Source organism: Ambystoma mexicanum, chromosome 10, assembly GCF_040938575.1.
Source record: "Ambystoma mexicanum isolate Mex_15411 chromosome 10, UKY_AmexF1_1, whole genome shotgun sequence".
Classification (NCBI taxonomy): domain Eukaryota; kingdom Metazoa; phylum Chordata; class Amphibia; order Caudata; family Ambystomatidae; genus Ambystoma; species Ambystoma mexicanum.
In genome coordinates this window covers 153,206,060-153,225,863 of record NC_090932.1, presented here as the reverse complement: position 1 = coordinate 153,225,863, position 19,804 = coordinate 153,206,060, and the positions used below count along the sequence as shown (strand labels likewise).

General features: G+C 45.6%; 1 protein-coding gene across 1 annotated transcript in view; it reads left to right on the top strand.

Annotated features, from left to right (window-relative positions):
• Nucleotides 1–13,291, top strand: part of FIGLA (folliculogenesis specific bHLH transcription factor) — a 510,096-nt gene extending 496,805 nt beyond the window's left edge. Inside the window, exon 6 of the mRNA XM_069617653.1 lies at nucleotides 13,156–13,291. The gene's annotated coding sequence lies outside the window, so the exon portion shown is untranslated. The remainder of the gene's footprint in view (nucleotides 1–13,155) is intronic.
• The last annotated feature ends 6,513 nt before the right edge of the window (nucleotides 13,292–19,804 follow it).

The following is a 19,804-nucleotide window of genomic DNA, read 5'->3' as shown; positions in this document are numbered from 1 at the left end:
TAACTACCGTACTACTAGTCCATACTCCTGTTCACTCTATACTGCTCACCCTCCATCTTCCTGGATTGGTTTAGTGATCAGGAATGCTACAAAGAGGACCGACTGGTGAGGTTACTTCACGGGAGACACATGTGTGGTGGCACTTTTATTCAATGTGCTTCTCCGATCATGCACCGGTCCTGGTTGATGGATTGCCCCTTAAGTATGGAGGAAAGGTGACTAGACTAGGAATACAGTAGTCACTACGGTGAGCATTTCCTGTTTCAAAAGTGTATCCTTGTGACCAGGTGGCAAAATAGGTTACAAATGCATATAAAACTGTCGCTTGATATAGTGGCCTATGGGGAAACTCAATTATGAATGACAATCCATCTGATGTCATTTTATTAACCTATTTAATAACCTATTTCCTGTGATTCTTGCAGCTGCCAGAACTTGTGGATTGCCATTTGGGGCTGGGGGTTTCAACAACAAATGGTGGGCCCTGCCCTGGTTGTCCCCTTTGTTCTTTTCCGGAACGCGTGTCACCTTCACTGGAGGACCGCACATAGTTCTAGGCAGTAGGATGTGAACTGGTGCTTTTGAAAGTTGGCTCTACCACTACAATGGTGAAGTCGCACCAGGGGGATAATTACTAGATTATTTTTGATCTTGGATAGACGGGAGAATTGGAAGCATATGATCTCCGGCCATAAGACTTTTCCTGCTATCTTGAAAATGCATAAGCTATGCTTCCTTCCTTTGACCCCTCCTGACTTTCTGTACACAAGGCAGTCCGGATGCTCGAATAAGAAGGCAAATGCTTGTTACAGCAGCACGAATTGGCCCTTCACAGAAGACCTGGAATGTACCAATCTGCTTTGGCAAAATGACTATATAAATTGGTGAGATTCCCCCCCCCCCCTTCCTTGAATTTAACTGGAGCGATATTGGGATATCAGTCTGCCCAAAGTCCCCAATCCCTAGGGTGCATATAGGCCTCTGAGGATTTAAAGCCTTCTACCCCAGCCCCCATTCCAGGGCAACATTTGTAGTGGCCACCTACTGAAATACTGGTACCCAGGACTCTTTTCTACTGGATGCGGCACCCTTAGTGGCTGGGAAGGACAGAAGGCGGATATAACCTTTCCTCCAACACCCTGACAGGGCCCACAGCACCTAGGATCCAAAATAGCAGTGTTGGGCTTAGTCTACCGCTTTAAACCACTTTCCAGCTGGATCGACTACTCTCTAGACCTTTCGTGCCACTGCAAGACCAGATGATGCTACCTTTTGACATTCTACGTTTTATAACCACTTTGAGCTGCCGACTACATTGCCTGCTGTTAGTGCCTTCAAACTAATCTTTGCTGCAGAACAGCATAGTTTTGTTGTACCCAGTCGAGCTGGGTTGCCGCAAAGTTGAACCACTGCGTCAAGACCCATTTGAGTAGTCGAACTACAAGGGTTTGCACATTGCTGCTTGATGAAGTGCATAGTATCTACATTACATCGAACCAGCTTGATGGCCTCTCGGTCTGTCGCGCTCTCCCCCCTCCTCTCGGTCTGTCGCGCTCTCCCCCCTCCTCTCGGTCTGTCGCGCTCTCCCCCCTCCTCTCGGTCTGTCGCGCTCTCCCCCCTCCTCTCGGTCTGTCGCGCTCTCCCCCCTCCTCTCGGTCTGTCGCGCTCTCCCCCCTCCTCTCGGTCTGTCGCGCTCTCCCCCCTCCTCTCGGTCTGTCGCGCTCTCCCCCCTCCTCTCGGTCTGTCGCGCTCTCCCCCCTCCTCTCGGTCTGTCGCGCTCTCCCCCCTCCTCTCGGTCTGTCGCGCTCTCCCCCCTCCTCTCGGTCTGTCGCGCTCTCCCCCCTCCTCTTCCTACAGTTGCGCTCTCCCCCCTCCTCTTCCTACAGTTGCGCTCTCCCCCCTCCTCTTCCTACAGTTGCGCTCTCCCCCCTCCTCTTCCTACAGTTGCGCTCTCCCCCCTCCTCTTCCTACAGTTGCGCTCTCCCCCCTCCTCTTCCTACAGTTGCGCTCTCCCCCCTCCTCTTCCTACAGTTGCGCTCTCCCCCCTCCTCTTCCTACAGTTGCGCTCTCCCCCCTCCTCTTCCTACAGTTGCGCTCTCCCCCCTCCTCTTCCTACAGTTGCGCTCTCCCCCCTCCTCTCGGTCTGTCGCGCTCTCCCCCCTCCTCTCGGTCTGTCGCGCTCTCCCCCCTCCTCTCGGTCTGTCGCGCTCTCCCCCCTCTTCCTACAGTTGCGCTCTCCCCCCTCCTCTTCCTACAGTTGCGCTCTCCCCCCTCCTCTTCCTACAGTTGCGCTCTCCCCCCTCCTCTTCCTACAGTTGCGCTCTCCCCCCTCCTCTTCCTACAGTTGCGCTCTCCCCCCTCCTCTTCCTACAGTTGCGCTCTCCCCCCTCCTCTTCCTACAGTTGCGCTCTCCCCCCTCCTCTTCCTACAGTTGCGCTCTCCCCCCTCCTCTTCCTACAGTTGCGCTCTCCCCCCTCCTCTTCCTACAGTTGCGCTCTCCCCCCTCCTCTTCCTACAGGCGCGCTCTCCCCCCTCCTCTTCCTACAGGCGCGCTCCCCCCCACTCCTCCTACAGTCTCTCCTCCCCCCCACTCCTCCTACAGTCTCTCTCCTCCCCCCCACTCCTCCTACAGTCTCTCTCCTCCCCCCACTCCTCCTACAGTCTCTCTCCTCCCCCCCACTCCTCCTACAGTCTCTCTCCTCCCCCCCACTCCTCCTACAGTCTCTCTCTCCTCCCCCCACTCCTCCAAGTAACAAATATACATTTATTTCACTCTTCAGTTGTATAACATTTCCCTAAAGTGAAGCAGTTCAAAAATCACACTCTTAATACACTACACCACTCCCAATAGTTGGCAGACAAGTTAAGCTCACACAAATGAAGTGGGAGCAAAATGGTACTGTTAATTAAAAAGGGAGGGAAAGACAAAGTTAGGCAGAAAGAAGCAGTACCAGCAGGTAAGTAGTCAAGGCAATCTAGAAAGAGGAACTACAGTGATGGGATCAAGTAAAATAGGCTTTGGGCCAAAGTCAATAGGACAAAACTCTTTTGCTCAAGATCACACAGTTCAGGGTAGTTTGCGGTTAAGTCTTTGCCAAGAGTTCAGAACGAAGTTGGTCGGCAGAAAAGTTAATTTAAAAAGAAGAGAATGACAAGTCCTCGGATTGGCGAAAGGTTTCACACCCTCCCACCGCAGCTGGATGAAACTAACAACCGGATGTTGAATAGTACCTTAAATGGAGAAGAAGCTGGGGCTGCGGCGGACGTTCCTGGTGGTTCCAGCAGGCTCACGGTTCTTGAAGCGACTGTCGGACTGACACGAAGTAGGAAGACTGGAGGGTCCTGCAGAACCCAGGGAAGAAACCAGCAGCAGAGCAAAGCAACAAATAAAAGGTGCGCTCCTTAAAACCCAAGCAGGGTCCGACCTTCCTGGCTATCGGCCCACTGTAGCTCTGTACAGCTAATTCGACCAGAAGAGGGGGCTTGGAGTTTGGGTGAACTGGTTAGTCCCACCAGCTCAAGGGAAGAAGATTCTTGGAAGATCCTATCTGTCATAGGAGTCTGAAGATTCAGACCTGCAGCAGGGCTTCACCGGGCAGTTGTCGTCGTAGGGGTCCTCTTCAGTACTCTTGTTCCAGTGGTGACTCTGCTCTTCCAGACCCAGAGACCTGCTTTTTATGCAGTTTTCCCCCATTCACACAGCCTGGGTATCAATCACACAGCAGGGTGGCTGTCGTGGTGGGGACAGTCACCCAGCCAATCAAACAGGAGTGCGATTTGGGTTACCATGGGAACCCATGGCAGGGGTCCTAAAACCCCTCCCTCACATCCTGTCCACCCAGACTCTCAGGCGCCTAAAGGAGGGCTTCTGTGCAGAAGCCCGTGAAAAGACGGTGAACAAAGGAAACAAACCTGGTCTGGCGCGTAGAGACAAACACGAGAGACTTTTTCAAAAAGAAATGGCGACTAAACCAAGCCAGAGCAATATTAAAAACAATATGGTCAAGCGGATTTAAGTTCGAGGCTACCAAGATAGCCGAAAACCATGCCATGGTTATTTAAGATAACCGCAGTAGAAAAAATAGGGTAGTTACCACTGCCACCAGCCAAGTCTTAATGGAAAGGGAGCAAAACAATGCTCCAAGAGAAACGGACAAAAAGGGATAAGTAGTAACCCTTTCCAGTACTCCATGTAAGATGGTTTGTACTGGGTCTGTGGTTTTAAAAGAGACTAGTAAAGTTAATGGCAACTTTACATGTTCTGGGGGACAGTAGTCAGCCCCAGAAAATGGAGTCTGAGTTGGGAATTCTAAAAGACAACCCTGTGTCACTGCACTGAAGGTGCTGGGTAACACACAGTAAAAAGATGATGCATGAGGAGTAGGTGAGGCTCCACAGTCCATGAACACAAAAATGTTAAACACACAGCAAAACACATGTAAGAGTGGGATAAAGGGCTCTCCCTCTTACCAGGTGAAAAAAATATATCCTAGAAATCCAGCAAAGCTGCTGAGGGACTTGCTAGGTAAGGGAAATTAGCCATATATGAGGTTTCTCCCTAACACTCGCCCCTCCCTCCCCCCAGACTAAGGGGCAGGAGGATTTAATCCACTCCTGGATGAATCTCTACCTCTAGTCTGATAAAAACATCCTAGAGAGACATCAGCATTTTGGTGGTGACATCCTACTCTGTGCTCAATGGTGAAATCAAACCCTTGCAGGCAGATTGACCATCTCAGAAGTTTTGGGTTCTTCCCTTTCATTTGCATTAACCATCTCAAGTGGTGATCTGTCTGAATCACAGGTAGATCCATACAAGTATGGTCTAAACCTCTTCAGAGACCACACCATGGCAAAACATTCACGCTCTATGGTTGCCCGCCTTGTTTCTGGTTCCTTCAGTTTCCTACTGATGAAGCAAATGGGGTGCTCCCTACCTTTCTCATACAATTGACTAACGACTGCACCTATACCTATATTGAAGGCATCTGTCTGCACAATGGTTGGTGATAATCAGGAGCTCTTAGGACTGGAGCTTGACAAAGGGCTTTCTTCAGGCTTGCAAAGACTTGAGCGCACTCCTCATTCCATCTAAACTTTTTAGGGAATTTTGGAGAGGAGATTACATTCAACGGAGAAGCTATGGTCCCATAGTTCTCTATGAAATTCCTGTAGTACCCAATGAGACCAAGGAAAGCTCTCACTTGGGTTTGAGTAGTAGAGGTGGACCAGTTTTGCACAGCTTGTACTTTGCTGGGCAATGGCCTTATTTCACCCCCTCCTACCTCATGACCAAGGTAGACCACTTTGCTCTGACCAGTTTGACATTTGCTTGCCTTTATGGTCAGATGGGCCTGCTCAAGAGCCTGCAAAACATATCCTAATGATCAATATGTTCTTTCCATGTAGGGCTGAACACTGCAGTGTCATCCAAGTATGCCATGCAGAAGTCCTCTATCCCATTCAGAACTTGATTGACCATCCTTTGGAATGTAGCAGGTGCATTCTTTAATCCAAAAGGCATAACCTTAAACTGGTAGAGGCCCGCTGGGGTTGAGAATGCAGTTTTCTCCTTGGCATGGTTTGTCAGGGCTATTTGCCAATAGCCTGAAGTTAGGTCAGATGTACTGAGGAACTTGGCTAAACCAAGTCTATCCACCAGCTCATCTGTCCTTGGCAAAGGATGGGCATCAGTCTTAGTGACTGCATTTAGAGCTCTATAGTCCACACAGAATCTCAACTCCTTGGCTCCTGCCTTTGGTTCTAGTACAACTGGACTAGACCATGGACTGGTAGAGGGCTCTCTAACCCCAAGATCAAGCATCTTGTTGACCTCTCCTTTGATGTGGGTTCTCTCATGCTCTGACATTCTGTAACCTCCGCTTTTCACAGGTAAACAAGTCACTTGTGAGAATATCATGCTGGCCCCAAGCCTGGTGAAAGTGAAAACAGGGAGGCAAACTGATTCAACAGAACTTTGCACTCCTCCTAAATCAGCTGAGAAGAGAGATTAACTCCTTCTATTTTCTCATCCAAAGGTTGGCCTCTGAGGAGGTCAGGTAGAGGTTCACTCTCTTCCTCCTCTTGAGCTGAAGCTAGCAGCAAAGCTCCCACTTCTGGTCTCGAGACATATGCCTTCAAACGGTTGGTGTGAAAGACTCTGGGAGCCTCCATAGGTCCACCAAATAGTTCACCTCTCCAATTTTGCCCACAACCTTGAAGGGTCCTATCTATTTGTCCTGCAAGGCCCTCTGCCTTGTTGGCACCATAGCTAATGCAAGCTGGTCTTGAGTAAACTCAACCATGCTGGCCTTCTGGTCATGCCAATGTTTGACCAGAGCCTGACCTGCTTTCAAGTTATTACTAGCTGTTGCCCTCATGTGCGACATTCTCCTCCAGAGACCTATCACATAGTCACTATGACTGGCTTGGGGGAAGGAGCACTCTCCAACCCCTCCTTAATCGGGGCCAAAGGACTTCTGACTGGATGCCATAAAGAAGCTCAAAGGGACTGTAACCAACTCCCTCCTGAGGGACTTCTCTATAAGGAAAGAGAAGGCATGGCAGTAGAAGGTCCCACTTTCTTCTAAAGGGTTCCTCTAAAGCACCTATCATGCTCTTCATGGTACGATTTAAACCTCTCTACCAGTCCATTTGTTTTTGGATGGTAGGCTGTAGATAACTTGTAAGTGACACCACATTTTTTCCACATGGTTTGCATGTAGTGGGACATGCAATTGGATCCCCTGTCAGATATCACTTCCTTAGGAAACCCCACTCTAGTAAAAATACCAAGAAGAGCCTTAGCCACAGCCTGAGCTGTAACAATTCTCATAGGTATAGCTTCTGGGTATCTTGTAACACTACAACCAGGATAAACCTGTTCCCTAAAGTTGTGGGAGGGTCAAGGGGACCAACAATGTCAATGCCAACCCTCTCAAAAGGAACTCCCACCACTGGGAGAGGCACCAGGGGTGCCACATTCTTGGCTCCACTCTTGCCAAAGGTTTGGCAAGTGTGACAGCTCCTACAGAATTTGTCAACTTCTGCACCCATCTTAGGCCAGTAGAAGTAGAGGGAGAGCCTTTCCTTGGTCTTCCTGAAGCTCAAGTGACCAGCCAAAGGTATCTCATGGGCTAACTGTAGGAACTGGAGTCTGTTGGCAAGGTGCACTATTCTTTTGCAGTCACCAGGGATAGACTTGGTTGGTTCACTGTAGAAGAGGCCATTTTCCCAGCTTAACCTGTGATTTCCAACTTCTTGCCCATTAAGTTGGTTAGCAGCCTGTTGTCGAAGACCTTTCTCTCTCTGTCCTCTGCTGAAGTCTGCCCTGTTGGCTCCACCTTCTGCCAGTAAAGACTGCAGCTCAGGATGGTCAACAGGGTCAGGATCTTCAAAAAAGACAGTGTCTTCTTCCAGATCTGACTCTTCAGAAACTGGCTCAACCACACAAGGTTGCACCTCACACTCTGCCTCAGCAGGTGGAGGAGTCCCAGGTGTGACTTTGGACAATCTTGGGGATGTCCTTGTTGGTAGCACAGGGGTGCTGTCTGACTTTTTCCTGGAGGTCTTGGGTTTCCCCTTTGGTCATTCTGCTTAGAAATAGCAGTGAGCAACTCCTGTGGAGTGGAAGTGATAGTTTCCTCTATCACCTCCTCTGGAGAGCCTCTCAAGGTCCTCTCTCTTGCAGGCCTAGTGAGCTCCTGTCGCCTTTTACTGGGAGGCGGGGGGTGCTTGACACAACTCCAAGAGTTTTCAGGTCATTACACAACAGGACTCTCCCAGGTACTTCACTCTGCACACTAACGGGTATCTTGACAGTCTTATTACACTGGATGAGAAATGGTAACTGGGGAAGCATTTGCACAGGGCCTCCAGCTAACTTGGTGAGGCGTTTGGGTGCCTTAGCAACATCCTCCACTTTCAAAAATGATTCATCCACCACAGTTATGCTGGCTCCAGTGTCTCTGATGGCAGGGGTCTCCTGGCCATTCACAAGAACACTATCTTTATAATATTCTTTAGTATTATCTGGGATGGAATTAGACATCTAAATTCTGTTGTTCCCACAAGCCAAGGGACACCAAAGATAGACTAGCTGAGACTCTCATTGGTTCATCAGCCAGTAGATGAAAGTTTCCACTGGCCATAGGTACTTCTTTCTCTGGGGAGAAGGCTAAGGAGACCGTGTGGATCCCTGAAGGTTTACCCTTACATCTGGGATCCCCTTTCACATGGTCAGTTGACTCACAAGCATAACATTTCCCAAATGTCTTGATGAATGGGGGTTTGTTCTGACCTACATTTGGTTTGGGTCCAGATGGTGCACTAGCTTGATTTGGTTTCCCTTGTGGTTTACCCTTATGTTGCTGTTTGTGGCCCTCTTTTGGATGGGAGATATTAGAATTCACCTTGTTATCTATCTTTGGCTGCTTTCTCTCATCCTTCTTAGTTGCCCCAGAATCCTTGAGTAGCCCTGTTGGCAACACACAAGTCAGCAGCTTTAGCTAACTTCTTTGGATCTATCTCCTTAGAATCAGCCAGGTGCTGTCTGAGCTTAGGAGAGCAGGTATCATAGATTCACATACCCAGGTAGCCCAAGGGGTACCATCATGCTTTATGAGGGTCCTAAACCTCTTAAGGTACTGGGAAGGGGTCTACCCCAATCTAGCAATTTCAGCTAGCTTCACACACTCATAATCCCTCCTTTCCTCCTCCCCAACTCCATTACAACATCAGATGCAACAGGGGGGGTAGCCTAGAGAAGAGCCAGGGAAGTAACTGATTCCCTGTTGGACCTTGAATCCCATGGTTATATTCAAACATTGCCAACCAATCCAAAACATCAAGCTTAACCTCATACATAGCCATCATTTCTTTAGTCATCCGGGGTCTCTTAGGACTGGAAGACCTAGAGGACTCTGGGAGAGAAGCATTTTCAAGACACAATCTTTTCATTTCTAGTTCATGATTCAACTCCATTTCTCTGACCTTAAGTTCTTGGTGTTTGTATTCAGTTTGAGCATTTAAACGTTTGAATTCCAGTTCAAGTCTCATCTTTTCTAGAGCAATGAATTCAGGACTGAGTGTAGGCCCTGATGGGGTTCCAGTGGACAAAGGTTGAGGTTGCTGAGCAGACAAGGGAGCAGTGAGGCCTACATTAGGAGACACATTTACTTCCTCGAACTCAGCAGAAATAGATACACTATCATCCTCATGATTTTCCACATTTGCTGGAGAGCTAGGCATTTCAGACCCAGTCCCCAGACTTTGGTTCTTTGACAACTTTTCAACTAATTCAGACTTTTTGCGTTTGGCAGAGATTCCTTTCTCTGCACAGATTTTTTAAAAATAATCCACAGTGTAACTAAGGAGGGTCTCCTAACTGTAGCTTTCCATATCAGACATGATTAATGTTGCTGATTAGTGATGTTAGCCTTGTGGTTAGTTTATCCAAGGTAATAGCAGCACTCTAAGTGTAATTACTAAACTTGATCCTCACCGCTGTACACCAGAATTATATGCAGTTCCCTCTGGGAACACTACACACAATTAGGACTACAAGTGGCAGCACAAATTCACCTTTGGTACAAGCCTGTACTACACAGTAAAGTGGTAGAAGTGGCTGAGCAGCCAGACTTATCTCAAGAGCAAGTGAGCAGTATCAAATGGTTACACAAAGAACAGCCGTTACTATGATTCAAGCAAACACTGATTCAAGGTTTCCAAGTAAAAGAATGTACATTTATTTACTTTTCAGTTGTACAACATTTCCCTAAAGTGAAGCAGTTCAAAAATCACTCTTAATACACCACACCACTCACAATAGTTGGCAGACAAGTTAAGCTCACACAAATCAAGTGGGAGCAAAATGTCACTCTGTTAATTAACAAGGGAGGGAAAGACAAAGTTAGGCAGAAAGAAGCAGTACCAGCAGGTAAGTAGTCAAGACAATCTAGAAAGGGGAACTACAGTGATGGGATCAAGTAAAATAGGTTTAGGGCCAAAGTCCATAGGACAAAAGTCTTTTTCTCAAGATCACACAGTTCAGGGTAGTTCGCAGTGAAGTCTTTGCCAAGAGTTAAGGACGAAGTTGGTCTGCAGAAAGTTCGTTTAAAGAGAAGGACAAGCCCTCGGATTGGCGAAAAGTTTTACACCCTTACACCGCGGCTGGACGAAATGAACAACCGGATGTTGAACAGTACCTTAAATGGAGAAGCTGGGGCTACGGCGGACGTTCCTGGTAGTTCCAGCAGGTTCACGGTTCCTGAAGCGACTGTCGGACTGACGCGAAGTAGGAAGACTGGAGGGTCCTGCACTACCCAGGGAAGAAACCAGCAGCAGAGCAAAGCAATTAATAAAAGGTGTGCTCCTTAAAACCCAAGCAGGGTCTGACCTTCCTGGCTATCGGCCCACTGTAGCTCTGTACAGCGAATTCGACCAGAAGAGGGGGATCCTGGCTTGGAGTTTGGGTGAACTGGTTGGTCGCACCAGCTCAAGGGAAGAAGATTCTTGCAAGATCCTCTGTCATTGGAGTCTAAAGATTCAGACCTGCAGCAGAGCTTCACCGGGCGGTTCAGTCGTAGGGTTCCTCTTCTGTCATCTCCTCTTTGGTTCTCTCGTTCCAGTGGCGACTCTGCTCTTCGTGGCCCAGAGACCTGCTTTTTATGCGGTTTTCCCCCATTCACACAGCCTGGCTGTCAATCACACAGCAGGGTGGCTGTCCTGGCGGGGACAGTCACCCAGCCAATCAAACAGGAGTGCAACTTGGGTTACCAAGGGAACCCATGGCAGGAGTCATAAAACCCCTCCCTCACATCCTGTCTACCCAGACTTTCAGGCACCTAAAGGAGGCTTCTGTGCAGAAGCCAGCAAAAAGACAGTGATCAAAGGAACCAAACCTGGTTTGGCGCGTAGAGACGAACACGAGAAAGACTTTTCTAAAAAGAAATGGTGACTAAACCCAGCTGGAGCAATATTAAAAACAATATGGTCAAGCGGATTTAAGTTCGAGGCTACCAAGATAGCCTAAAACAATACCATGGTTATTTAAAATAACCGCGGTAGAAAAAATAGGGTAGTTACCACTGCCACCAGCCAAGTATTAATGGAAAGTGAGCAAAACAATGCTCCAAGAGAAACAGACAAAAAGGGATAAGTAGTAACCCTTTCCAGTACTCCATGTAAAATGGTTTGTACTGGGTCTGTGGTTTTAAAAGAGACTAGTAAAGTAAAGGCAACTTTGCATGTTCTGGGGTCAGTAGTCGGCCCCAGAAAATGGAGTCTGAGTTGGGAAGTCTAAAAGCCAACCCTGTGTCACTGCACTGAAGTTGCTGAGTAACACACAGTAAAAAGATGATGCATGAGGAGTAGGTGAGGCTCCACAGTCCATGAAAACAAAAATGTTAAACACACACAGCAAAACGCGCATGTAAGAGTGGGAAAAAAGGCTCTCGCTCTTACCAGGTGAAAAAAATAAATCCTAATAATCCAGCAAAGCTGCTGAGGCACTCACTAGGTAAGGGAAATTATCCATATATGAGAATTCTCCCTAACAGACACGTGTTGAGGCAAAACTCTCTGCTGTGGAGAAGCAGAGGTCAAGGACAAGCAGTCAAGGGAGGGTACCGATTGTGTGACCTGTAATGAGTGGACCATGTGGTCTACAACTGCGCCTAGATTGGCTACCCCTGCATGGAAATCCTCTGAAACTATCTACAAAGATGCCTTGGTTCGGACAAAGACTTTGTTGTGATTAAGTCCAGTGTTTTGGAAGATTTGAACTTTGGGGAAGAAACCCACTTTGTTTCTGTTTTGAAGGCTGGAAGATTTGAACTTGGGGATGTGGAGCTGATTGCAAGCCGAGGAGCTGTAAGAAGCTTTGAACTTTACTTTGAACACTATTCCTTCTTTTTAATTCTGGCAACCCTACACATTGTATGCAGTTAATTGAGGGCAAGTAGAGGTTTTGGACACTGACCGATGTTTTACTTTGTACTTCCTGACGTAGACTATCCTTATTTATTTATTTTTTTAGGTAGGGAAATCCCACCTTATCATTGGGCAAGTTAGGCATTCATCCACCCTGCCTTTTCAGTTGAATAAAGGTTTTATCAAGAAAACTTGAACCTGTTGTCTGTTTTTGCCCACTGTGAAGGCATCATGAGTCAGAGACAGTCTTTTAGAATTGTATATTTTTTATTGCCAGAACCTAGCTCGAGAGTGTCCAAGTGCTGTACAAGTCCTAAAGCAAACCTTTGTTGCACATTCAAGTCAACAAGTATCGTATTGTGCTTAGACCGCCTTTGAATGGGGCAACCAAAAGTGGGGCGCTACAACAGACAACCTATCTTGGCACATTGCCTAGTAAACATTCTCACTGTCCAATAAAAGGATGGGGGACTGCATAAGTTAGCCGAAATCTAGGTTGCACCAGCGTTTAGTAAGGAGAGCCAGCTTCTGCCTTGGATGCTTTGCCAAACTTGTTTGACGCAGCACACAAGAGAGCTTCCCAATAGGGATACACTTCTATTCTCAGCAAAATACTATTTCACCCTAGACTGTAAAACACTAGTTCAGAAGATTTTCTGCAAATGACAATTTGCAATGTGACCCTTTTCAATGAGAATATTTTCAGTGCAATGCTATTGTGGGGGGATAACATGATTCTAAGCAAGTTAAAGTGCTCAGTGCAGTTTTAATAAAGTCCCTGATCCCAATGAAAGTATTAAAATGAGTATTACTATGGTATCCTAGTGTAGGATAAGCTGTGTAAACTAGGAAGTAAATAAAGTGTACTAATTATGACATCACTGTGTTCGATGGTAGGAACATTTTTAGAATGGCATTTAAATCCAGCTGTTATAAGAGGATCCTACAGTATGGGGGCCTGTTGGGACCCAAATAATTAATAATAATGTAAACAATACTTTGCTCAACATCTCAAGTGCAGTAGAATGGCGACAGGTACAGTATGGTTAATTGTAATTTAGTTTGTGATCTAAATCATTGAATTTGAGAATAAATCTAGGCTCATTGAAAGCAAAAGCAAACATTTTAGTTTTGTTTATTTTACCAAATAATTCTGTATCTCAAAATGCACAAAGATCAATATAGCAATGAGTATCCTAGACTAATATCATGTTTGTTTTCCAGGTCTACTCGTTTCTGGATTTCACCAGTTTGCCAACTATTCATTGGATGTGGAATGTTTGTTTTTTGAGAATGTTTCTCATTTATTTTTTGTGTAAATATCATTTAAATTAAATGTTTTCTTCAGCATTCAACTGAATTACTTGTATATTTTCATTTCTTTACCCTAATGGCATGAGTCATGCATGCTGAAATACCAGCATTTAAAAATGTAAAGAAAAACACATGATGGCATTTGTATTATCAGAAAAATGATGCGATTGATAACGTGGCGACAAACTACCTGTAGTCCATTCCGTATTTAGTTGCATAGAGAATACTGCAATCAGAATGATCCAACAGACATATTTAATTTTTTCTAAACCTCTCTTTTGAATAAAATAGTTTTCTATGCCCAAATTTACTTGGGTTGAAGTGAAGCGGATGTCTACACATTAGCTGGAAGAAGGCTTCGAGAAAACCGCTTGAAGCCCCCACTCTGCATCCACTGACTTGCATATGTAATGTGGCAAATTTGCACCATCAGCCTGAAAACATGTTACTATATAAATGTCACAGTAGGTTTTGTGTAAGCATTGTATGTAATATGTGCATTATTACGCAATGCTGAAAATGGATAGATTGTTAAACGGGCCTCCTAGTTACTTAAAATGACCACAGTCTGGATTACTATTGCCAACAGGTTTACTCGCAAAATGCGATCATTTACACTGAGAATCAGTCCACAAAGCCCTGTAAACTGTCTATAGAAATAAAATGCCTGCTGGAACAGACTTGTACATAAAAGCCCTCACGTGGACGGTTTAACCCATAGGTAGGCTTCAACAAGGTCAGTCATGTGTTTATCTGTTACTGGGATGAATGCCACTTCCTTAATCATTACAGTAATAAAACCTAGGCACTCCTGCTCACCCTTAACCGTTTCCAGTTAAAAACAGAATAGGCAATATTAACAGTAAGTCCCAGGTGTTGTGAAAACATATTGTGAATATCCTATTTGCGATCAGTCTCTGACAAAGTTGTCAGTTGATGGATGGCGTGTTCACTTTTCCTTCTAAAGCCGGAATTGGCAAAGCTAATGGTTCTCCAACATAGATCCCTGTTTCATTGTCAGACTGGGAATTCCAGGTTGCCATTGCAATCGTCGTAGCCCGAAAGTAAAGATTTTGTACAACATCCACATCTAGCCTAAGCGACTCATTTGTTCATAGCCATCTTAGACTAAGGGAATTATCTTCTCTCCTTTTTGGTTTTGAATTGTACTGGGTTTTTTTTCCTTAGCTGGTAGTTACTATTTCCATAGACTTTGCTGCCATTGAAGAGGCACAATTGTCAAATATTGTAAGGTCCTAAGGTGAAGGCCATTGCCTCAGAGGTAAAACATTCATATTTAGGGATCCCAAGACCTCTGAGAGAGAACTTTATATTTAAAGCTGCTTGTGAAGAAGGCATTAATTGCCTACATCCCAATCATGCTGTTGAAGATGCTGATATTTGCCAGGCAACCCCTCATAAACTTTAAAAATACGTACTTCAGTGAAGGGGTTGTGCTGTCATGGTGCCTCTCATGGAATGTGCCCCAAACACTGAAATGTCTATCCGTTCTTGACCCATCCCTTCACACACCCATCAAAGGGGAAGAAACCGCTTTAGAAGGCTTTGTATAAGTTACTGAGTCACTCCCTGAGCTCTGTGATCCCCATTTTGCCTTCTGTAAATCTTGATGCATCTCTCAACACTTAATGTATTTTCTGGAGAGTAGGAGTAGGCTATGACTTTAGACCCCCAACTTATTGTAAGATTCCCCATATGGAGAAAGATTTCCGGTCAATTTCCAATGATGTGACATCTGACTCTCTCATACAAGAAATTACACAGTAGAGTAGCTAGCTTTCTAGATAAATGTTTCAAGGGCAATTGTTAATTCTCTGGCCATTTATTGAAAAGGTCTGATACTACATTAACATTCCACAAGGACGAGTAACGAAGATTTAGTGATTTCCTTACTTTGCACTTTAATAACCTAACTGCCACTGGACGTTCTCCTACCGTTGTACCTTCTACTTGATTATGCCCTGCTGAAATAGCTCATCTATACATGCCTGTGATCTAAAAGGCATTACCTTCCTATGATGAAGCGGCCAAGAAATGTACAATTTGATATAGAGGGGCAGAAATGGTATGAAAACCTCCCTGTTCATGCCATCTTTTTGATATTTGCCAATCAATGCTATAACTGCTGGCTGTCAAAGGAGCCCAGGATTCATTGAGGTTGGCAACAGAAAGTCTAAGCAATCCCCAGCTCTGCCTGAATCCCTGCAAGCTAGCAGTGTGAGATTGCTTGCCTATACAAGAAGATGAACCCTTCATGTTGAATCTGTCACAACATTGCAACGTCCCTGAACGTCCTTGAATCACTTGAGGAAAATATGTAGAATGGTAGATGAGAACTGGAAAACCAGCTTGCTGCGTCAAAGCCAGCATCACCACCGTAACTCTGTCCCTGTGCACTTTTGCGAGAGTTCTCCCGATCAATGTAAACTGTGGGAAGGCATAATTCATGCCTGTACTCCATAGGTTCAGAAATGCATCCATCCCTGATGCTTCTGTGTCTAGTCTCCAAAAGAAATATATTGGCAAATAGAAACACAACCAGTGAACCACGGATAACTGGCAATACACCAACCACAGCAAGACTCGTCTGCTTTGAACCAATAGATGAAACTTTCTCCAGACTGATCAAGTACACCAACCTTGCACGATATCCAAGCAACCCTTGCCCTCCCCCGGACATCTACAAAGAAGTCCTACAGCACCCCAGCATCACACTTCCGGCATCTAAGGAACTTATCCCTAAAGACAGGAATAGTACTGAAGTCTTTCAAATCGGCATACATCAAGCAACTGATAAACTAAACAGTGCGGAAGACACAACCACCTGGTGAAAATACTAGAGAACTGTATTCAAAATCCTACTCGACTACATAGAAAAGAATGGCATACTCAACCACTCAGAAGTGGGCTTCAGACTGATGAGAGGATTGGAATTGGCACTCGTATCAATATGGTCCAACCTAAAAATAAATGCAGATAACAGCACTCAATCTGCCTTCCTACTACTGGACAGCAGCATTCGACACAGTCACACAAATCTAATAGAAAGACTGGTGGAATGCTGTATAAAAGACTACCTTAAAATGGTTAAATTCCTTTGTCACAAAACGAACCAAAAGGAACTTATCACCTTTTTACCTCGAACACCAAAAATATCTCCTGCGGAGTGCCACAAGGATCCAGCCTCTCCGCCTCCTCCATTTCAACGTCTACATGTGCCACTTGATGAAAATCAGTCAAGCCCATGGACTGACCACCTACAACTACACATACAACACACAACTCATTGTGACGATAGCCACGACTCAAGAACCAAACAATACCCTCAACAATTGTCTCAGACATATGTAGCTAGATGACAGCAAACGACCTCAAACTGAACCCAGCCAAAACAGAAATTATATTTTAAATAAAACTTTTCAGCCAATTCCAGTTATAACACCTCTCCAGAGTGAATCCTATGTGCCTTACTTTCAGTTTTTGGATTCCAGGGTCTGCACTTGGAGGGCCTATATTGTGGCTGAGACAATATATAAACCAAATTAGTAAAGAAAAAAGTTGGTACTCCTGGTGCGATTCCCAGAAAAAATTGGTAGTCAATATTTTAAATATTTCAATTTATTCCATGTATTTGTTCCATACATTCATCATCCTTCTGACATTGGTTAATCTCCCAACACGTGTTTCCCCATAGCTTTGGCTATGGTTCTTCAGGAGAGATTTCTAACTAAGCAAAAAACACAATATTTTTTCCTATACAAATATTCAGAAGTATTCTCTATTTTTAGTTAGCAGTTGCATAAAACAAATACTGCATATCTATGTGGAAGAGGACAACTCACCCTTATTATTTTTTCCTTTCACAATCTTGTTTAGTATAGTTGGTTGTTTATATTTATCCTTCACTTTTACAGGAAAATACAGATTTACATTCTGAAATCTGAAAAAATGGGTGCACAGTTTTTTTAGTATATTCTCTGTTTTGGTTCTGGATTTTTTCTTTGAATAGCTAAAGATAACTTCATTTCTATGCAAATATAGTGTGCACAGAGCTTTTTTCAATAATCTCTTTTCTTTGACTCTGTTTGGCTAGAGATTACATTTCAGTGCTTCAGATTGCATATAACAATTGCTTTGATTAAATGTCAAGTACAACTTGCAAGGTTTAACAAAATAAAGGCTGTAGTGGTCATTATTGTTTAGGAACTAATCATTAAGGCATACGAGATTCCGGATCCAAAAAATAAGGTGGGTAAGTCTACAGTCTAAGTTTTACCTTATGTTTAGGTTGGTGCAGATCCATTTACAAGGTGCGATTGCCTGGATTCCTGCACGATTCTGGATGGATCAAGCACTGACAAATCCTTCCATTTTTATGCTGTTCCGCATGATGAAGTCATTGCGTTGGCGTCATACGCGTAGAAACGTGCAGCAACCATTTTGGGGTAATGGTTCGTTCAGCGAACTGAGTTTGTATTATTCTTTGAGAGTGACCAATTCATACATATCGTATGTTTATATCTGCTTTTAGCATGTGTGAATGAATATTAATTGGCTTCATGATTCTTTGTCTTTCGGCACCAATCAGTATGTCACCATGAAGTTACCACGGTAACTTCAAACTCTGTAAACGAGTAACGGCCATCTTAAGGGGGCATATTTTACCATTTGTGCTTGGACATTACTGACTTTAGTTAGACTAGCAGTTTTTTACATTTTTTAACATCTTAATATAAAAAATAAATTATGACATTCCAAAAAAGAAAGAAAAAATAAACTGAATAAAAAATGAGAAAGAATAACAGTAAAGGTAAGCAATAATTAGATGCATGGTAAATGACAACTAGAGGGTACAAGATATGTGCAAAACCTCAAAGATTGTGGCAGCCTAACCTGCAAATAGCTGCTATTGCATATTAACAGTGCAATGAGGAGAAAAATAATAAAAAAATAGATTTTATGTATTCAAAAAAATATTTTTTCTTTGCAGTTCTGGTATAGTCATACAGGTTTTTGTTTTTAAAGTCAATATGCCATCTCAGGTTCCGTGTTGAGTCCAGTATGGCATGTGTCCATGATACAAATCCATTTCGATTCCATTCTCCGTAATAGAAGTTCTCCAGCATGGGGTCTGGCATGGATTCACATGCTCATGAATATTCCCCGTCGTCAGGCTGGGAATCCTCGGTAAAGAAAAAATCAGTATCAGTTTCGTTTCTGATCTGTCTTTCCTAGTAGTAACCAATCGCTGATCTCTGCGTCATACTGACCACAGCCAATGACTGCCCTCTACCTAAGCCCCGCCTCTGGCAGCCATCTTCAGATTTTTACCGCACGTTCAAGTGTTGGGAGTCCTTGTGCTTGGCTCTCGAGCTTTTACTGCGTGTTTCGCGCTTTTTCAGGTGAATTTTCGAATTTTTTTCGGTTAATCGAGCCTCAAGCTCCACCGTTTCTACTCCCGTTAACGGCTACCCGTTGCAGGATTTTCCTACGCCCCTCAAGGGTGAAGATTTCGTCGAATCAACTTCTTGGAGGATTCCAGAAGATTCGCGGCCTACTTCGAGATGGCCCAGGATGCGAGTTCGTCGCCCGGACCCAAGCTGTTTCGCAGCTGCCCTGGATGCGGGCTGCAGAATGTGTTTAAGGAAGACGAACATTTGCGATGCCTCTACTGTCTTCATGGGGACAAGACTCATGTAGAGAAGGACTGCCAGTTCTGCAAGAACTTGTCGGAGCGGACCATGAGGGACCGTCGATCCCGTCTCGCAAGCTGGTTGGAGAAGGGCTCGACGGGTGAGAAGAAGAAAGGGTCCGAGCAGGCTTCTAAGTCCTGTGCGGGCGCCCCGGCGACGGGGGCCCAACACCAGGCCAAGCGCCACGAGTCCGCTGGCTCCGGGAGCGCCGAAAGGTCAGGCTCTTCGGTCGCCAGGCAAGACGCACCTTCCCCGGCACCGTCAACCACGAGCCAACGCTCCGGTTCGGGGAAGAGAAAGTCCGAGACCCCGGGTAAGCTTCGGGAGAAGCCCCGTCCGATCTCGGAAGAGGGGGAGCGAGGCGTCGCCCCTCCCCCGAAGGAGAAGGCCCGGGACGCACCTAAGGTGGTGAAGGCCCCTACCCAGCAGGCGAAGGCCTCTATCGAGTCTCACGGCGACTCTTGCCAAGCCGGCAGAGACACCGCCAGCGGAGACTGCCTCCGGGACTAGAGTTTCCCTGCCGCCAAGGAGGGAATCCTCTTTTCAGCCCATCGTCGTGGCCGCCATGATGGAAGAAGCGAGGGGGGGCACGGTGCCCTCCTCAAGCTCGGAGTCCGCCTCGGAGGAGGAATTGACCAAGGGCGTGAGGAACCTCGAAGTCCAATTCGAGAAGGTTCGATCCCGTCAGGAAGATCCTCGGGAGATAACCGAGGAAGACGACGATGGTGAGGAAGAGCGGCCTTCCCTTCCGGCGCGGCCGGATCCTAGGCCTCAGGATGGCTCGGCGGCCATTTTGTCTGCCATCCAGTCCTTATGCTCTGAGATAAGGACGAGATTCCCACGGC